This window comes from Erigeron canadensis, chromosome 2, assembly GCF_010389155.1.
Source record: "Erigeron canadensis isolate Cc75 chromosome 2, C_canadensis_v1, whole genome shotgun sequence".
NCBI classification, from domain to species: domain Eukaryota; kingdom Viridiplantae; phylum Streptophyta; class Magnoliopsida; order Asterales; family Asteraceae; genus Erigeron; species Erigeron canadensis.
This window is the reverse complement of record NC_057762.1, coordinates 32,361,726-32,383,353: the sequence shown is the minus strand read 5'-3', so window position 1 is coordinate 32,383,353 and position 21,628 is coordinate 32,361,726. Positions and strand designations below refer to the sequence as shown.

Here is a 21,628-nt window from a genome sequence, read left to right as displayed (position 1 = left end):
GAATCTGCTCGCTTCTCTCCCATTACTCAACGATAGGGCGTCCTCTTGGCCAAAGCAAAACTGGGCCGGCAGTGGCACCCTTTGCTGGTCCCCGCTAACCGGCTCTGAGCAATGCCTAACATATGCAAAATGTCAGGTACAATTTAATGAAATTTATATGCATATGTTTATGCTTAGTGATTTTATACATACATTTAGGCCAAGTATACATATTTATATAGTATGTTTATTCGCTGGATTAACGTGGAATTATAGTGGCATGATTTTTGACATGCTGTCATAGCTAAAATCAATGAGCTTTACCTTGGGGTGATAAATACAAAGGCTCGTTAAAGTATATGGATCCAGCCTATGAAAATATTAAAGGTCGTTTGACTCATAAGTCAAACATCTTCTCTTCTGGTGTGGTATTGATTGAAGCTTTGTTCGAGAAGGGGCTCACCCAAGACTTAACAGTCACCTGCTCCATGTCGATAACATTCTCTGGTCTCGCCAGCATCTAGTGCATCCAGCCACCGTACCTTGAAGCTCTGGTCAACAATGAAAAAAGTTTGGACCAATGATACATTGTGGGAAAATAAAAGGATGGCCATGACACACTCTGGCCAGACTTGATGCTACATAGGACTCGATCAAAAGTTGAACAAAAATAGAATTCAAAATAAGACGATCCAAGTTGGTCTGATCAACTATGGCTATGACCTGATTGTACAACAATCTCTATGGCTTGCTGCCTCCTGTGCCGTTGTTTCTGAACATGGCTATCAGAAGTGAAACTGGTAATGTTGGTCTTTGTGGAGGCCCGTTACCAATCTGTGACGGGTCTTCGTTCCACCCCGCACTGCTTTGGGAAGTCAGGAGTGGCGATGCTGCCAGAGGCAAAATAGTCGCAATGATGGCAGCTGTTGTGGGTGGGATTTCTCTTATTTTGATTGTTGTTATCTTATATTTCATAATAAAAAAAGGGTACACGAAATATAACCGCAATAGAGGATGATACAGAAACTTCTTCGGTCTCGCCAGCATGTATATACTTGCCACCCAAAAATGGTTTCAAGTTCCAAGAGTTGGTTGAGGCCATACAGAACTTCCACGACGATAATGTTATCGGAAGGGGAGAGATGGGAATGATTTACAAAGCAGTGATGTAGTCTGGACAGATAGTTAGGAAAAGGTTTGCTTCTAATCGAGAAGGAAACAACATTGAAAACAGTTTTCATGCTAAAATCTTGAGAGTAGGAAAGATCGGGCATCCTAACATTGTAAAGCTTTATGGGTATTGTCATTACCATGGCTCTAATTTACTGCTATACTAGTATATGGCGAGGGGTAGTTTGGGCGAATTGCTTCATAATGGTTCGTCTTGCAGTTTGAACTGGCCAACTCAGTTCACCATTGCCCTTGGGGCTACCCAAGGTCTTGCTTATTTACATTATGACTGTAAACTAAGAAACATTCATCGTGATATCAAGTAAGACTGGGTTGGCACCCTTTGCTAGTCCACGTAGGCTGGTTTTAAGAAATGTCTGACATACATGCAAAGTGTGAACGATCAGAGTTTATGGATCAGAAAGAAGCAAGCTGCATTTAAAGAAGCAAGCTGTATTTGAAAAGGCTTGCCCTCCTTTGACTTTTTCATTTGACCATTATAGACGGTGCATTCTGTTACAGGTACATACATTTAAGTGTGGTAACATTGTGGGCTACTTCGTCGCATCAGATTATCAGCTCAAATGCTATGCTAAACGACTCTTGTCTGCATTTAATAAAGTGGGTCATCCATTTGTTCTTGGTATGATGTGGCAAGATAATGCTGTTACGAGTCAATTCCTGGGTCGAGTCCAATTTGGACTACTAACCGGGTCGCCTATCTTCTCATTCTCTCTTTCACATCCTAAAAGGGTCATCCTGCCCGAGTAATTTATTGGGTCATATCCCATATTAATTAAACACGGGTCCTCATTCAACCAGATAATAACTGGACTGTTACAAGTGGTGACATACATGCTACGAGATAAATGCCTCATGTCACCGTTATTGAAAAACTAGATGGATCCCAAGACTCTTTAGACTCAACACAACATTGGCAAGCAATGTTGGTGGCAAGGACCACCTTGCGGGCCCCCTCTGGAGTGGGCTCAAATATTTTTGCCTGAAGCTCGGTGGGAAGATTTGTATATATGATAAGTTCTGCTATTTTACTCCCTGGTCCCCGTGTTCTGTGTTTCAGGATTTCCTGATCTATTTCAATTTCCTTTTGACCAATGAGGAAGACAAGTGCGTCACCATCTTCGGGAGGTTGAGTGACATGGATTTGGAGAGCTGCGACAATTGCAGCATCCAGGTAATCAGCCTCCAGTGCTTTAATGTATAGTATTTCCACAGGATATCTTCTTCTGGGAATTCTAAAAATTGGTGCAGAGTCAAAATAGTTGCTTAACTTCTCAACGTCGATAGTGGCACTCGAAATGAGCACCTTGAGATCAGGATGAAATTGAGCGATATCCTTAACTAAACCGAACAAGATATCAGTTGATAACGTCCTTTCAGAGCCTCATCCACCATCACCACACTGTAATTTGCAAGATCAGGTTTACCAAGAAACTCTCGCAGTAGCATGCCATCAGTTATATGTTTAAGCACTGTCTTTCCAGAAGTACATTTTTCACAACGTATTGAATAGCCAACCTCTTGCCCAACTTTGACTCCTATTTCCTGAGAAACTCGGGCAGCAGCACCCATAGCAGCAACCCGTCTAGGTTGCGTACAACCTAACATTCCACGTCTCGTGTAACCAGCCTCAGGTAGCAATCAGGTCTCAATCAAACTTGTAAGTATTCTTTCGTATGTATGTTATTCTACAATTTCCATCGTATCTTATAATTCTGAAAATACACATGTTAATTGGTGTGCGATAAGATTTTACTCCGGATTTATCCAAATCCACAACAAAAAATGCATAAGAAATGATACTTTTCATGTTGGGTTCTGTTGAAGTTTTTACCCATAAGCTCGAATGCAATACATAGGTATGTAATGTGATATTGTGATCAGGCTATTCTTCAGTCGGTATACTCTTTATTAGCTTACTATGCTAAAACTCATTTGGAATATAGTATAGTCTACAAACCTATATTTTGATAACGACTTTCGAAAATGCTCTATGCAATGCCAAAACAAATAAACTAGTTGTGGAGCATTATTTCCTGGACCGGATCCAATCTTTATTGAGTGTTGTAAAGGTTGAAGTTCTTTCACATATATGTTATAATATGAAGCTATTTTAGTCGTTCGCAAGGTAATTTTTTGTACAGATTAACCCTTGTTGTTACTTTTGTGCTATTCTTGGCAAGAAAGTGTGCAAAAGCCCTCAGCTATTCACAAAGTCCCCATGAAGTCAGACTCCAATTCATGAGTGTTTGTGCACACAAAGTTGCATCAAGTTCCAACAAGGGCATTGCACTTGGTGCACGGATCATTAAAGCTTAATTTAGTTCTTCTAAAAAAAATAAAAAATAAAAAAATAAAAATTTGGGATGACCAAATATGTTCCTGATACATGATCTTTGATGTTGGATATTTCCGGATATATTTTTCGGATGAATGAAGAATATCATATGAGTGAAGACTATAAATATCCCGGACGTATTCTCCGGATGAGTGAAGACTATAAATATTCCCAAACGTATTTTCCGGATGAGTATAGATTATAAATGTTCTTGGACCTATTTTTCGAATGAGTAAAATGTATAATCATGCTCGGACGCTTTTGGCACGAGCTTGTTCAAACATCGGAAAACATTATTTGGTCAAAAAAGCTCAAAAATCTAACAAAAGTTGAGCTCAAAAATAAAAAGAAAAAGTTGGTCTTATCATGCATCCCAACTTTTTCACTGATGAAAACATCATTTGTCAAAGTCATAAAAATATTGGAGTTGAAGCAACTCTCTAAGGGTAATCCGAATGAAAATTCCAGAAGTCAAGTGCTAAGATGGAAGAAAGAATTCCTAGCCAGCTTCTGACAAGATGGAAGAAAGAATTCCTAGTCAGCTTCTGACAAGGATTATACAAACCCAAGTATTTGTAAAGGAAGACAGACAAACCAAGTGCCTAAAGGCTAAGGCATACCTCATATGTATGAGTAGAAATTGCAAAAAGGGATAAAAGCTACAAAGCAATCCCCAGCTAACAATTAAAATGATTTTAATCTTCCTCGCTCATGAGGATAGACACTTCGTAAGAATAATAATATAAAGTGAACATCTAAGCTAAGCTTGGCTAGCAATCAGAAAACTTTCATCCTCTAGATGGAAGCTTAGTTAACACTTAGAAAATTTTCGTTATTCCCATCTACCGGATAGGAGTAAAGTGCTTCTCATTGGGAAGCAAGACACGAATAAGACAAAGTCTCACCAAAATGTGAGTCCCGAAGTGTAACAAGCCAAAACTGGCCCCGGCTGAACATTAACAAAAAAATTACTCATCTTTTTATCATCAAATAAAAAGGTAGGCACTTCTCACCGGGAAGTGATGTATTTATTCATCTTTTTGTTCATCGGACAAAAAGGTAAGCACTTCTCATCATGAAGTGATGTTGATGAAGGGATAGCGAAGAAATTACTCCACCCACATCAAATTCACGTCTTATTTATTCATTGGATGATAAGATAAGCGTTTCCTATTGGAAAGCGGCGCGCGCATAAAATTCAGTCATCTTTTTATTCGTCGAATAAAAGAGATAAACACTTCTCACTGACTGTACGATACAACTCAGCTATTTATACAAGGGGGTTAGAAACCACCCACCCACCCCCACCCCCCAAACTTGGGATAAAAACAAAGCGAAGTGGTCTGGCTTCAGGGTAACAAAAGAGGACAAAACAAGGCTCTTATCTTCTTTTGTTTGATCTGGCTACACAAGAAGGAAAAGAAGTTATATGAAAACTAGGAAGAGTAATAAAGATTTAAGTTTGAAACTAAGTCTTTGAATGAGAAATCCTTACCTCTAAACTTGGGGGACTTGATGACTATGGTGAGATATTACCAAACAAAGCCCTAATTATATAAGTATTTAGAGGCTTTGAAGATAAGAGAGACAGATTTCGGTTAAGGTTGGACAAATCCTTATTTTTGTGGAAGTCTATATATATATGAATTTAAATATATCGAAGCCTTGAGAATGTAAGACACTCTCTCTCTCTCTCTCTCTTGAAGCTTATATCTAAAAGAGAACCTTGATCGAGCCTTTAAGGCTAGGAGAAGAGAGAGAGAGTCAACTAAAGAAGAAAAGTTGTCAAGATCGACGAGCCTTGGAGGTGGATGAAAGGTGTTGTTGGATAAACACACACTTACCCATTTTATCTATATATACCCTTACAAGGGTGAATACAAAAAAGGGTCACAAGGTTTCTCTAATTAGAGAACAAGAAAAATACATACCCTTTCTCTATATCATATCTTCTCAAATACAATACACATTCATTCAAACTCATTCTCAATCAATCATTCATCAAAATCATTCATATTTCACATCCTCCAAAGATCGAGACATCTCTTTGGGAAAATTATCATTCACCTTAGGTTCGTCAAGAGCTTAGTAGGTTTGCACTCTTATTGAGGAGATCTAGATGATTTTCGTGGTTAAATCCATTCGTGATTGAGCTCGACAATCCATGCTCAAACAATAAACAAAGAACGAAGAAATTAAGATTCAAATTAAGGTCTAGAGGAATTAATTCAACTATGTCAAATTAATGAGTTGAAAGCGAGCTCTTTAATTAACTTACTAATTAGCAAAAACAAAGAAAGAACACGTACCGTACCACAAAGTTCAGATTTTATTTTATCATACATTATTTATTGAATATTATATTAGAATTATATTAAGAGAACATAATCTATCAATCCATAACATATATAGCTATTGATATCGTTCATGATGGGTCGACCCAACCAAATAACCATATATGCATACAGGCAGTTTATCGAAGACGACGATTATGTTGATGCGTCCAACAACCAGAACAGCCTCCCCATGTATTATCTGTATGTGCTACATTCTCTCCTTCCACTTTATCTCCTGCACGCATACATATATAATTAACACAAAATATTAATTACAAGCACTTACATACAATATATAATACATGCATTGCCTGTTATTATATCACTTTCTACGTATATATGTATCTATATATATACTCAAATTATACAATATATGGGTTAATTAGCTCAAAAAGAAGTACATATCTAAGATATCTTTGTGGTAAAACAAGTAATTAAGCACAAAGAAGATGACGGGGTAACTTTTGGGCATGTATCAATAATTCGTATGCGTGCATCACTTTTATCAATAATATCATTTATAATGGCTCAAAACTTGATTTCGGACTGACGAGTGTCATTTGTTTATGTATATGTGTACGCAGTAACCGAGCTAAAATCCTGGCTTCGTCACTGTACATATATAATAATGGGATTGATGTGATCATATATATACAATACCTTTGGATTTTTGAGTTTTGGACTGGACAGTGGTTGGAGGATGGGTTCTTCCTGCAGAAGAAATGAGCATAACTGAAAACAAAACAATCAAGAACAACGTAAAACCATTGGGTTTCATTTTGAGAATTTGTGTACGTGTTGATCTATGCATTCTGATTGACTTATATAGCAGTATGTTCAACATGTCATCTGTTTAAAATAAAAAGAATATTCAACATGTTGACATCTAAACCACACTTTTGGAGAGTGGGTAGATTAGTAGATTACACCCACCATTTTTTAATTATTTTTATTTTACAAGTTTTATTATTATTATTATTATTATTATTATTATTATTATTATTATATATCTATTGCTACCGATGAGTGACTTTCCAAAATAATTATGTCCATCCGATTGAAAATGTACTTCATCACCACCACAATAATATCTCCTTTTAAAGTGGATTATATCTTATAGTTTGTTGATCAACAAGAAAACATGTGCTTCTTAGATTTTTCTTTTGTTCTTATCTACTAGGATTTATCTTTATATATATATAATTCTCTATCTCCAAGCGCATATGTGGCATACCTCTTTACTCGCCACGTCATCTTTTTCCTACGTGGCACTCATACGTTGATTATCTACGAGAACTTGACAAATCATCGTCCACATAGACATTCGCTTTTATTAATTATAAATAAAAGATTAAAAAGCTAAATGCAAGATTAGAACCCATGACCTCTAACTTTTAATGTGAGGCACAAACCACTTCATCCAAATTGATATTTGTTTACTTTTTAAAAAATTAAATAGATATTGTTACAAACAAACCAGTACATACCAACTTCAAATATATCATGTAACGATTTTGTGAAGAGATTTGTGAATTGTTAAAATCTTATTGAATGTCTTATTTGAAATATACCATAAATAGAGTACAAATAAACATACGATAAATAAACATTCCCATCCCAAGTGATATATAATTATGAGTACTCTTTTTGAAAGTGCAATATACGAGAACTTTAAACAAATTATTTTAAGATACACAATCAATTAAGATACAAGTATTATTGTTATTAGAAAAAAAAATTATATCAATAAATTATGAATGACTCTACATTATATTATATTATTTTATTACGTATATAATAGATTTTAAGTCGTGTCCAATACATGGAACATACAATTTTATCAATATTAGAAGTGAATATGAGACGGTTAGGCACCCAAGTTTTGTGAAAAAAACTCCGACATATCAATTTATAATACATAAAAAAACATATGGGCCCAATTAATTATTCAAAATATTAAAAAATTAATATGTGAAAAATGTTGACAAAAGTTGGGTGTCTAATAACCTCATATTCACTTTTCCAATATATAAAAAAGATATATATAAAAAATATAATATTAATATATACTATGTAAATCGATTAATAATAATTATATCTTAATGACATATTCCAAAGTCATTAAATTTTTGTAATTAAAGGATTTTGTCTAATTCTCACTAAAAAGTTATCATGGCTCTTAATATCTTTTTTAAATGTTTTGAGATATAAAATTTCATATTTATATTTAACTTTTACTTTTTAATATAAATTTATTGCAAAAGGATAAACTTTAGATAACTTGGAAGATAAAAAAGAGAAAAAGGAAGGTATAAAACTTTCAATAATGAGTGACCAAATTCGATAAATACGTTGTTTTAACAAACTCCGTTTAGAGAATCCACTCATAATCCTCAATTACATATTGCCTCTTTCATTCCAACATTTTTTAGTAAAACATGTTATTATGTGTAGATAATCAAGATGATAGTTGTTGCTCTTTTTATTGTTTTTTCTCTAGTTATCGTCTTCATTATCATCTTATTCAAGTTATTACACGTTATATAAAAAAAGATTGATTATCTAAAATAGAAAGTTATAGGAATAGATACATAAAGTTGTGTAACCTCCCAAACAACTTAAAAAAAATTGGTATTTGCCTGGGCACCACTTAATCGCATAGAGAATAATTCTCTCAAGCCGCTACCCTAGCAAAGCAAGCTTGGCGGTGAAATCTCCAAACTCCTTGTGTTGGGATCGAACCCAGGACATGCGCCCACAAGGGGTTTTTGTGAGGAGGCAGGTAGCCACTGCGCCATTAAATGAGTGGTTCTCCCAAACAACTTTACTATATAAAAGAGTGGGATGGTTAAAATCGTTTCTAAATGTATACAAAACATGTAATTTGTAATGTATCTCCCTTTTGGCTTATAAATTTTTTAATCACTATGACTGTCAGTTGCTTGTTTTTGTTACATAACAAGTCATCACGAAAAATGTTGTCTTAATTTAAGTTGATATATGTTTTTATATACTTTATATTTAGTTATCTGAGGGTGGAAGGAGTACGTACGTATGAGAGTAAGGTGGTGACTAGGTGAAACAACTCTCTGCTCTATAGGTACTTATGGGATGAGGAGCAAAGTGGTGATAGTAGTGTCTGATTTCTTCTTCACACTCTCACCTTATAATTTGTTTAATTTTTTTCTTGATTTTTTTGTTTTCTTTTAAATGTAGAGAGATGGGGAGAGAATGGTGAAACATTCCTTACTTGCGGGGAGGGGATGAAGGGGGATGAAAAAATAGGAAAGAGTGAGGAATGGTGTTTATTACTTTGTACTTTAATGACATTTACTTGAATTTCACAATAATATATATTCTTCTTTCAATGAATTATATTCATATGTTATTGAATTATTCGTTAAAAATTTACGTTAGCTCGTGCAACGCACGGGCCCAAAACCTAGTTTTGTATATGTAAGACAATAAACTTGCAATTTTAAATTTAGGCAAGCATGTTTTCACATCTAGCAAACTAACTGAGGAGATAATTGTGGAAATTTAAATTTTACATACACAACTTCCCTCCCAATTATTTCATGAACATACCATTATATAAATACATACATACCACACTTATTTTACTCAGAACCTTCGCTAAGGTATACACCTAGAGAAGTAAAAATGAAAAGTGGCTTCAAACAAAACATCAAATGATACGTCTTCGACCAACGTCAATATCATCAAGTCACCTACCAAGGTATAGTTTCTTTCATATATTTAAGACGATTCATATGTAATGTGACTAATTGTGTCCTTCATTTTCAGGATGTTGAAAAAATGAAAAAATGAAAACAAGAAGATAACTTAAAGAACTAGAAATGGGACAATGTGATTGTAATCCACGATCTAGATGATGAGGAATTAAGTTGACAATTTGGACTATGATGGTAATGATGAATTTTCTCTCTTAGATGACTTTATACTCTTGGATGATATACAATATTTAGTTATTTACTCTATCATTTGATTCAACGTAAATTATTAATCATGCTATATAGGTGAATTTTCAAGCTCATGATGTATTTCCTGTCTATGACTTCTGTTGGATGAAATTCATAGTGATGAAGATCATCTTGATCATTTTAATCTGGTAATTAACATGTCTACAATACTTACTCGTCGTTTTGATATCACGTATCTTTTTTTTTTCCTGTAGGAGATTCTCGATGTTGACGATGCAGAGGATTAAACGAAGCCAAGAAAGATCAAATCAATGTCAAAACTAAAACTGGACGAACCATCTGTTCGTTGAAGATGATGAAGAAATGTTTAGATGTCATTTATTTCATTTTTATAAAATATCTTTTTTGGTTTACTTATTCTAATATCTATGTTTTGAAGTTTAGTTTTATAGGGACGCCAATCATTTACTTCGAATTGTTATGTGTTAAGTTGACTTTCTTTAGGGATTTAATCAACTTTTTTTCTTCATTATGTTATATTGTTGCATGATAATATCGAAACATGATGCATTTGATGTTGTTTTGAGAGCAAATAAGTACGATCGTTTATTAGACTAATTTGATCATTGGCATACATATTCAATATATTGGGTAGAATGTTTAAGGTAAATTATATATGTTTTTGTTCATTCACTAACTACTCATGCTCATCACATAATCATTAAATGTAAAAAAATTATATAATGATAATTTAACCAAATACATAACACATCATGATCTCACTTTGTGTCATTCTAAATTTCATATTTACATTATATGATCATTAAATATAAAAATTAATTATTTGGAATACTTATATTTATTAAAATAAAATGTGCAAATTTGATGAATTGTTCATCCGTATTTGTACATGTTGAATACGAGTTTACAAAAATAAATATTAAAATGTACAATTTCATGAATCATCGATACTTTAAAATTCTTTTTTAAATCTTAAATAAAAACTCAAAGTTTTATTTACTTTCATTTGGGGTATGGTGGAGGCAAAGAGGTTTGCTGAGTTGCAGAGGCAAAAAAGAATGGAGGCAGATGGAATCGTGAAAGTTTCTTTGTCCTTTTTCGCTTTATAATGTTAATGCGGAAATGTGAATAACCACCCGTTTATTCATTAGGTCATCTTCAATATTAAAAAAATAAGTAAATACAAATGAGACTCTAATCAAGTTAAAACATTTACATAAAATTTTAACCTTAAAGATTCATAGTTTTATTACATCATCAATTTTTCATTTCCTATTTAAGACTTATATTTCTTACGAGTAAGTTTATTAAAATTATTAATAATAAATTTTAAGTAGTTACATATAACTAGGTAAAAGCTTTAATTTATATGATAACTTATAACCTTAAACATTTCCATGTTAGACATGACGCGGGACAACGATGATGGTAATTGTGGTGATTGGTGGTGGCGATGATGGTGCTAACGGCAACAAGTGGTGGTGGTGGTCATGATGGTAGCCACGACGAGTGGTGGTGACAGCTATGGCGTCGGGTAATGTAGGTTGTGGCGATACCGGGTAGGGATGGTGGTTTAGGCAGCGAATGGTGATGATGGCGGTGCCCGTGGGTAGTGTAGGTATTGATATGAAAAGGGTTATTTTTTTTAGGAGTTAATAATATTTTAAATTATTCTATTAAATATGCTTTCGATAGATTATGTATCTTAAGTGGTAGGTATATTGAATATTGTGACATTTTAAGTACATCAAATCTGATATAAGAGTTTTTGCTGTTCAAAAAAAAGTAAAAAAAATCAGATATAAGAGTAAGGGGGTTTGGGTTGATTTTATGGTATTATAGATATATAATTATGAAAACCACATAAAATCTTGTAGTTTTGTATTAAATGTGGAAGATCATGATGAAAACCTATGTAATTAAGTTAAAATTACATCGGTGAGTCTGAATCATAATTTAATCATCGGTGATAAGACAACTAAACATATGCAAGTAAAATAAAAACGTACTTGATAAGTAAGTGTAACCCGAGCTATGCACGGGTATTGTTCTAGTTATTATTATTATTATTTTAAGAGCAAATTTACTTTATTATACATCAAATATTTCTAAACTACTTTAAGCGGCATATAAATGAACCTAAGATTACTTTTGATTTGAGAGGTATAAATTTCTATGAAGTGAATTATTTTTATTTTTACTTTTATTTTATTTTTATTTTTTTGAAAGAGAGAAGCATTGGGTTTGTTTTCACATGTCTTTGATGAGTATAGTATTTGGTTTGATTCAGTGGCAAAGCTAGAAATTTTTGAGTGGGGGGTCGGGATCTAAATTTTTTTTTCTTAACGTTATTTTTCAGGTAATATGTTTGGGTCAGTGATTCGATTCGGGTCGGGTAAAAAATTAGATACTATTATTATAACAAAAAGTTTCAATCACGACAAAACTAAACATTTGTCCAAGACAAGTAAACATTAAAAATGAGACAAACGGTTGGTATCTGGTTCGATTCACTGAAAAAATTGGAGTTCAGTCTTTCGACCTTTAAGAACCTTGAATTCAGTGGGCTAAGTTTTTATTTAAGTAATGAGTTTTAGTTTGGGCTAAGTAATTTTGTTGTCTTGTGTAAAATGTAATGGATCAATTTTATTGCTTAGTATATAAAAAAAATTTCACAATTAAGATGGGGGGTCTAAACCGAGTATATCAAAATTTTTCTACACGAAAACAATATACTCCCTACATCACAAAAAAAGTTTTGGGGGGTCGAGCTCCCCTCCCGGCCCCTATGTAGCTACGCCCTTGGTTTGATTTCTCTCCTATTTTTTATGAGTATAACATTACAAAGGTATTTTTAAAAGTCTTTATTAGAAAACCATGACTCTCAAGAAAAAACTCCTTAAGTGAAAACACATTAACCAAGACCTCAAATGGATTAATGCCCTCTTAAAAATATTAAGTTTGTAACATCTCTTTTTACCAATTATACTAAAAAGGTAGAAAAAATGAAAAACAGTTTTTCAAAAAATTATGAGTATTTTTTTATTCTTTATTAAAAATATAAAGTTTTTTCATTTTTCTAGAATAATCTTAATATTTTAGCATTTACTTAGTACAAATTCAAATAGGGATTTGTCGTTGACGAATGTCATTGGGTATTGGTTATGACGCATTCAACGATATCAGAGTTCTTTAAAATGAAAAATCAGCATTTATGATTCATTTTATAAGGATACTATTAGAGCTACCATTTTATTTTTATTTATTTATTCTTTCGATAAAAAAAATGTGATCAAAACATTGATAAAGGTGAATGAATTGCTGAAAAGGTAACTATATCGTGTCCTGTGTAATTTCTTTCTAAATGATTGGCTTTCTCTTTCTTACTTTTGTTAACTAATAAAGTGTTCATTAATTATATTTATGTAAACAAATACATATCATCTAATTTATTTGGTCATAAAAAACTTTTATATTTTCATACTAGTAACATTTTTCATGAATTTTGAATATTTATTTGTTAATGTTAACATTAATATCAATATCAGTATCATTAATAGTTCAAATCTAAAGAAAAAGGCACTCATCGTAAATTTTTTCCACACAAAGTGACAAAGAGTTTGGCTGAGTAAATAGTGCATCAATATCCATGTTTGGCCCTATATACAACGTTTTTTTAAGTCTAAGTGTATCAATGAAGGAAAAGGACTTCTTTTAATTATCTATATTATACTAGTGTTAATTAGTATTGCTTAATGGATAGAGAGATTCAATACATATGTCTTATATATTTTACTAGTCTTAAAACTAGTCGATAGACTGATAATCTCAAAATATATATATTAAAAGTAAATATCAAAATAATAAATAACAAAACAAGTAAAAGATAACAAAACATGAACAAAACGAATATAAATAATAAACTCTTTTGTAGTAAAACAAGAAGTCATAATCAAATTATAATTGACAACAAACTAAGGAGGTGTTTGTATTTGCGTTTATAAACCAGATTATGCGTTTAAAACTGTGTTTTGAAAAAGCGTGTCCTCGCTTGCTTTTGCAAAACGTAGTTTTTACCCTAATAACACGCAGATAATCACCTTTTTTTTGCCAAACACATTTTTTTATTATTTGCATTATGCAAACGCATTAATCAGATAATCAATTCAAAACGCAATCACAAACACCCTCTAAATTATGAAAGATAATTAAGAATTAAAATGTTAACATACGTGTGTTCCTGTACTTGACATTCAAGTATATGTATTTGTTCATGATATGGACCCATAACACGAATTAGTTTATTTTCAATTACTTGTCGTATGACATATAGACAACGAATAGGATTATCTTCAAACTTTTTGATAACTAAAACTCTTGATTTGTGTGATAATTTTAACTTTAAACATTAATACGCAAAACTAATTTTATATAAAAAGGGAGAAAATTTTATACCTATTTAATATAATGAATCTTGAATGGAGCTAATATTGATTTGGATTATATCTTTTGAAATAATTTTTTGTAGACAATATTTCATATGTTAAATTTTTTTATATTAATTAAATTAATAAAATCTATTTAGGTTTTTTTTTATATATATAAAGAACAGCGAAGGGTCGGACCACAGGTATTCGGACTGGATACCGAGGGCCTACCCGATCTCCTCCCCCCGACCGCCCCATCCGGTAAATTCAACTCGCACGCCAAAAATATTGGCTAATAACAATGTTCGAGATGGGATTTGAATATGTAACCCTTGTTACAACATCCGGGGTGTCTAACCACTGCGCTAGCAAGTGAAGGACAAAAAGTCTACTCAAGTTAATAGCTTAAAATAAATATAAATTAAGTATTCAGGAGTAAAAAGTATAATTATTGGTGATCGATATACATAAAAGTGTAATTTAATGAGACATTTTCCTACAAATATAAATATATTCTTGTACCTCTAACCTTCTATTTTAGTTATACCATCAAAAACTTGGAGGTATGGCTAAGTGGCTTAAGGCATTGGTTTGCTAAATCGACATACAAGAAAATTGTATCATGGGTTCAAATCCATACATTTCAATATGTGTTAGGGGTTAAACAAGTTATTGACAGACATGATAGATTATGTCCATGTCAAATACACGAGTTAATTATATTTTTAAGATAAGATTAATTATTAAATATACAAAAACAAATTCAGATGATAAGTAACAAATGTGGTATATTTATGTAAAAGAAAATATAAATCATCTAATTTATTTAGTTATAAAACTTTCATATTTGTTCACGTTAATAACTTGTAGTTTAGTCGCATAGTAGAGTATATTTTTTAAAAGAATTTTTTTTTATTATTATTATATTTTAATTCCTAATAGTTTATTTATTTCATATAGATCAACGTCAGACTTTTTACAAAAAATTATTCAATGGAAGACGTTGGCAAGCTTTCAAAACTTATATTTTGTTATTTTTAAAATATTTTAATGTTATTTTTTGTTATTTGTAAGATATATATCTGGTATTATTTTTGAGTGAATTATAATTATATTTTGATTATTTTCGTTAAAACGAGTTTTAAAGAATTTTTATAAAAAAACTAATAAATTTAAAATAGTCATACCGGCCGGTATTGACATAATACCAGTTTTTAAAACATTGGCAATAATACATAAAAACATTTATGATTTTGAAATAAAACAAAAACTATAAAACAATCGTCACCATATCTTACATTTAGATGTTTATTTAATTTTTATTGATATAATTAAATTAACTTTTTATATAAAAATAAAAGATAAATGGTACTGTCGAAAATAAGTAGGAGTGTGGGACCCTTTTTTTTTCTATAAAAAGACCTACATTAATAATGAAATAACATAAATCTAGAAAGTTAATCAGGCTTCTTATTTTTTTCTTTTTATATTGGTGTCTCTAATAAATATAATTGGTATGAATACGAGTTCCCATATGGTATGACACTAAGAATTAACTTGATTTAATAATTATAGAATCTGTAAATTGCTTTAACAAGCATCAATTATGTTTGAGTTCATTTAATGTGCATTAACCAATTCATAGAAAAAAAAGAGAAATGCTAAATACAGCCTTAAGGGCTGTATTTAACGTGCATAAAAAACTTGTACCTTCTATATTAAAAGTCCGTCCCCTGATTTTCATGGTAAATGTACAAACAATTTATGCACCTTAAATACAACCCTAAAGGCTGTATTTAGCAAACCCCCAAAAAAAAATTAGCTTAAAAAAGTAGTTTAAAATTTCGCTATGTAACTAACAGAAGATATATTAGGGCTTAGGTGGATATAATCTTTAATTGCCAAATAAGCTTTTATCTTACATGTAATTTTGTGGTTAATTTTGTAATTATTATTCTTATTTTATTTAGACAATTTAAATAATGAGTTTCCACATAATTTTAGTTATGTTGCTATAATATGGAAAAACTTTTTAGTAAAGTAGGATATTGTAGGATTCCAACTTCTAACACTAACCGTACCTATTATTATTATTATTTATTTTACATTTTATTATTATACTATTTATAAAAAAAAGTATGAGATCAATTATATCTTATTATTGTAGGGTTTGACAAAAAAAAATATGATTAGTTTTTTCATGAGAAATTTAAAGCTATACATATATAGTTCCCTAATTGATTCAATTTTACTGTCACATTGGTTTTATCACAATTTGGGTTATTATATTTAATTATTATATTTTTAGCTTTCGTTATGACATAAATTATTTGTGCATCGCATATGTTTAATCTAGTTTAACGTATAGCAAGTGTAATTCACCAATTTTTCTCTCTTAATTTCTTCATTTTGATTACATTAAGTGTCATCATTTTCATGAACAAGCAAATCTGTGTTATTTTTAATATTGGTTTATCATTTTTCAATAAATAGTCATTTACTCTTATTAATAAGCACCAATAAATATACAAACTATCGAGTGTAAACACACATTAAATGAGAAATCATTTTTGTTATGAAAAATGGAATTATCATCGGCAGAAACAGTAAAATGAAAATATTAAAATGAGTCCAAATTAAAACTTATGGAAAATAAATCTTAGAAGAGATAAAGTTTAAGAAGTTATACAAGTAAAATTTTGAGGAGGACACTGCCCTCCTGTCCCGTAAGGCCGTAATACGGTACCACCTCAAATTATAGGACTGGTAGACTAGGGAATAGATGGCCTCTCACGCGCATTGGAACATTAAATAAGTTCTTCAAAAGTGAATAATGAACAACTTGTATTTTTAAAAGATTGATGCTCTCTTGACATTTTTGTTTATTTCACACACATTTATCTTTTAAGTTTTAAGTCATTTAGTCATCATTTGTAGCCAATCCCTCCATAGAAATTTTAACAACGGAATATTATAACGAAGGTTTTGGTTTCAGGAGATCTAGATTCAAATTTTAGCAAGCACTGAGTGTTATTATCAATTCATCATTGTTTTCGCGGACGGGTTCTTGGGTTTTTCCGGGATTGTGGGAGTAACGGGCCTTGGCTACGTCTAGCTAGTGGTAGGCTTAGCCATCAGATTATCCCGTTCGGAATTCAAGCTATAAAGTGTTTAATTAACCGTGTAAGATAATTAAAAAAAAAAGTATCGATCATCACTTTTCTCATAAAAAACTTGATATACTTATTTTACCTCTTTCATGTTTTACTATTCAACCACTCAATCTTTTAGATACCTAAAATACTCTATACAATAATTTTTTCATCATATCATCACTACCAATCGATGAACACCTGTATAGAAAGAGTTATCAGAATTTACCCAATTACTCTTAAATCTTAATGAACTAATATACAACATAAACTTTTATTATGCTGTGTTACACTCTAAGCCCATATTTTCTAATTTTCACTATCACATTTATATCAGCCTACGCAACTCGATACTACCACCGCCACCAATAGTCGTTGTCATCACCACCCGTTGTCGACAGCACTTGACTACTGTCGTTGCCGCATTGCGCGGGTACCATGCTATTAAATCAAAAACAAAAAGATATCTTTATTAAAAATATTGAGTTTCATTTAGAATGACGACTTTCAAGTAAAATGCACCCTTACCATACAAAAATACGTGGTTACCTAACGGAGAAAGTCAATTGTCTTAATCGAGTCATGTTTCCTCCTAACTTGAAAAGGTATACAAGAAAAAATCCGACAAAGCTCTTCCGAAAAACCGATAATGCATAGGAGTTTACAGGTCACGAAAGTCAAAAATTATCTAACGAGCTCCTATTAAAAATGACTCGACTACTCAACCAACTTGCTATCAATATTGACCTATTGAATATTGATATCTTTACTTGGATACATAACTTTGACTAGGCGACCGATTGAAGCAGCAAGTTCTACCAAATTCAACTAAAAAACGATTTTTAAATATTCGTATTCGTATAAAACTATAAACCACTTTGACTCGTGAACTGTCTTATTAGTTACAATTGAGGTCTAATTGGGTACATAAAGTATATATGCCCATATTTAACGAAACAAGTTATATATTTTCTTTTAAACAAAAATTATTGTACATCTTGAAATTTTTTATACACCAGTGTATGTATTTATAGTTTATAATCGTGTATCAGTTTTATTATAACCTATTAATCAAAATTTCTTCCATTTGTTTTTTTCTTTAACACTTGCTTTTTAAAATATTAGCTTTTTGTAATGATTCGTAAAAAGCTAAGTAAGGTAGTCGTAATACGATATTTCGTAATTAATACCAACTGGGTTGGATCAAGTGGTTAAATTTCTTGCTTCTAAATACAAAGGTGAGAGGTTCGATCCTCATACTCAACAAAGCTGGAGGTCATTTTCTACCTTAGTAGAATCTGAAAGCAGTTTCTCTACCGTTGGTAATGGTAAGGCTGTCTGAATCTCAATCTTCTCCAAATACTGTCAAAGATGGTATTGACACCCAAAACTTATAAAAGACAACATTGTGAGTTTTTTTTTTAGGTCGGTCAGTTGGTAGGGTGTCTTGGTGTAATATTGGGAACCGACCCTATTCTACTATTGTACAATAATGTAAATCTGGATACATCTCCTATCATCATACGTATGTACTATTGTACTCTATTAAGATTTAATTTAGGGGCAAGGGTGTAGTTGGCTATTTATATCAGTAAAAAGCATCGGCTATTATTGGCTCTTTGGCAACACTATAGCACATACATTGACTAGTTTGGCAAGTTTAATCAGCTAATTTTGGCTATATATATCGGTATGTTTTGGTCGATCCTTGTGAACATTGGGAGCGTGCCTTTGTGGTCGTTTTTTTTTTCTTATGCCAAAATCATTTGTATCACTGGAAACCTAAAAAATTGATTTGGGGGTTTTCGATTTTGAGGCTAGATCTATGTTTTTCTTGGCTTATATTGCCGGAATATGTGCCGATAAAACTTGTCAATGCCCCTAACGTTATATTGCACCCTTTCCAGTGAAATCGGAAACCCCCTTTTTGAGGTTTTCGGTGGTTGCCGGCCAGAAACGTTCACTTTTTTAACGGCCAAAACTTTGTTTGACTTATGCAAGGGTGTAGTTGGCTATTTGACTACTTGTTCGGTTTTCCAGCGACCCCTACCTTTTTTGCGGTTTTCTGGTTTAATCCATTAGGATTTCCTATTGCTTTGTTGGTTCGGTTTTCCGACGAGCCCTTTCTTGGGTTTCCGGTGAACTGCTGGTGCTGTTGCATGTTGCATCGGTTTTCCGGCGAGCCCTTTCTTGGGTTTTCCGGTTAACTGCTGCTGCTGCTTACGACGACTATGGTTTTCTGGCGAGCCTTTTATTGGGTTTATGGTTAACTGCTGCTGGCGCTGCTTACGGCGACTAGTTTTCCGGCGAGCCCTTTCTTGGGTTTTACGGTGAACTGATGTTGCTACTTATATGTATATATACGTATATTTATTTTTTTTACATTGCCGTTAATTGATGTTGCTACTTTTACTGTGAACTGATGTTGCTACTTATACGGTGAATTGATGTTGCTACTTATATGTATATATACGTAATAACTTAGCGGTATCGTTGCCAGATTTTTCCTTGGTAGCGTTGCCGTATTTTGTTCCATTAAAGCAATAGGTAGCCGGAAAAAGTAGTTTTAGCCGATGATGGTATCGTTGAACAGTTAGGTTGCCGGTGTTACGTTAAATGGGCGATGATGATACAAATGTTCGTAAAAATGAGACTCGGATGATCCAAGACGTATCTTGGCGGGGTAAACCTTCGGGTGGGGTTAGCAACTATGGCGTCACCGACTTCCAAAATTCCCGACCCTCAAGTTTTGAGCCCAAGTTTCTATTTTATAAAAAAACGGTCACTTTTTATGTTTTCCGACAACTTTAATTATTTTCCGGTTACCTTTTATATTTTTTTCCGACATTAGTAAATTGGCATGTTTTGGCTAGTTTTATTTGCTACACCATGTAATTTGGCAAGTTTTGACTAGTTTTTTGCAACGACACGTGTCGGCTTGTCATTGATCGAAAACTTGTCAAACTTGTCAATTTGCCAATACATCCAGGGGCGGTACCACATGGGGGGCAAAGGGGGCAAATGCTCCCCTCAAAATTTGGATTTTGTCATATATTTTTAAAATTTTTATTAATTTTTAAAAATTTCTTATAATTTTTTAACTTTTTGACTCCTTTTATATTTATATTTTACAGATTTTTTAATTTTGCCCTCTCTAAGATTTTTTTTTCTTAGTAGCGCCACTGGATGCATCCAATATCCATAATCATAAGAGTATATATATACCCCAATGTTAATAAGATGCTAGCAAAAACAAAACAAAAAAACACCACAAAATTCAGAATTTATGACATTGTTTATTCATATGATATTAGAAGTAGTACATCCATTACATAGCCGTCGACCCAACCAGGCATATATAGTTTATCGAAGACGACGATTATTGTGATTCGGGGGCCAACAACCAGAACAGCCTCCCCATCTACTATCTGTATGTGCTACATTTTCTGCTTCACCTTTATTATTATCTCCTGCACGCATATATATTACATAAACACAAAATATTAATTACAAGCAGTTGCATACACTATATATATTATATATATATATATATATATATATATGAATGAATGTATGTTCGTGTCATGCATTTTCTATGTATCATGTAATACATAAGTTAGCTCAAATATAAATATCCTTGTGGTAAAACAAGTAGGAACCTAGGAATAATGAAGAATATGACGGGCCGTGGTAACAACATATGGGCAATGTATATATTTATTTTTGTGCATCACATTAATTTATAAATATTAAACAATATCATGCATATATAATTAACGGGATTGATATGATCATACCTTTTGGTTGTTTCTGTGTTTTAGACTGGACGGTAGTGGTTGTAGGATGGGTTCTTCCTGCAGAAGAAATGAGCATAAGTGAAAACAAAACAATCAAGAACAACGTAAAACCATTGGAGGGTTTCATTTTGAGATATATTATTGATATTACATGTGTGTTGCTCGATGTATGTATTATGATTTATATAGACCTATACTATACTATATATTTATTGAACGTACAAGTTGACCCATTTAAACCGGGTAACCCCTTTAATTTGGGGACCCGTTTGGCTGCAAAACAAACGAAAGGACACGAAAGTGGAGGAAGCAGCAAGAAGTTAAACATGATTGACTTAAAAGTCCACACAAAATACAAAAATAGCAACCTACGACTTATTTACGACTTACGAGTATATTTTTCAACTGACATATAAGATTATTATATTACTTTATTTTATATA

The 21,628-nt window shown here is 32.3% G+C and overlaps 3 long non-coding RNA genes across 3 annotated transcripts; 1 reads left to right on the top strand and 2 right to left on the bottom strand.

The window, feature by feature from the left end:
- Nucleotides 1–516: 516 nt before the first annotated feature.
- Nucleotides 517–6,521, top strand: LOC122586551. Its single transcript, XR_006322029.1, has 3 exons — nucleotides 517–2,830; nucleotides 5,977–6,045; nucleotides 6,429–6,521. It is a non-coding gene; the product is annotated as an uncharacterized LOC122586551 (long non-coding RNA).
- LOC122586550 lies at nucleotides 5,820–6,591 on the bottom strand. Its single transcript, XR_006322028.1, has 2 exons — nucleotides 6,505–6,591; nucleotides 5,820–6,079 (listed from the first exon to the last, which is right to left on the bottom strand). It is a non-coding gene; the product is annotated as an uncharacterized LOC122586550 (long non-coding RNA).
- A 14,073-nt stretch (nucleotides 6,592–20,664) lies between these two features.
- Nucleotides 20,665–21,323, bottom strand: LOC122590310. Its single transcript, XR_006322460.1, has 2 exons — nucleotides 21,186–21,323; nucleotides 20,665–20,858 (listed from the first exon to the last, which is right to left on the bottom strand). It is a non-coding gene; the product is annotated as an uncharacterized LOC122590310 (long non-coding RNA).
- Nucleotides 21,324–21,628: the final 305 nt, after the last annotated feature.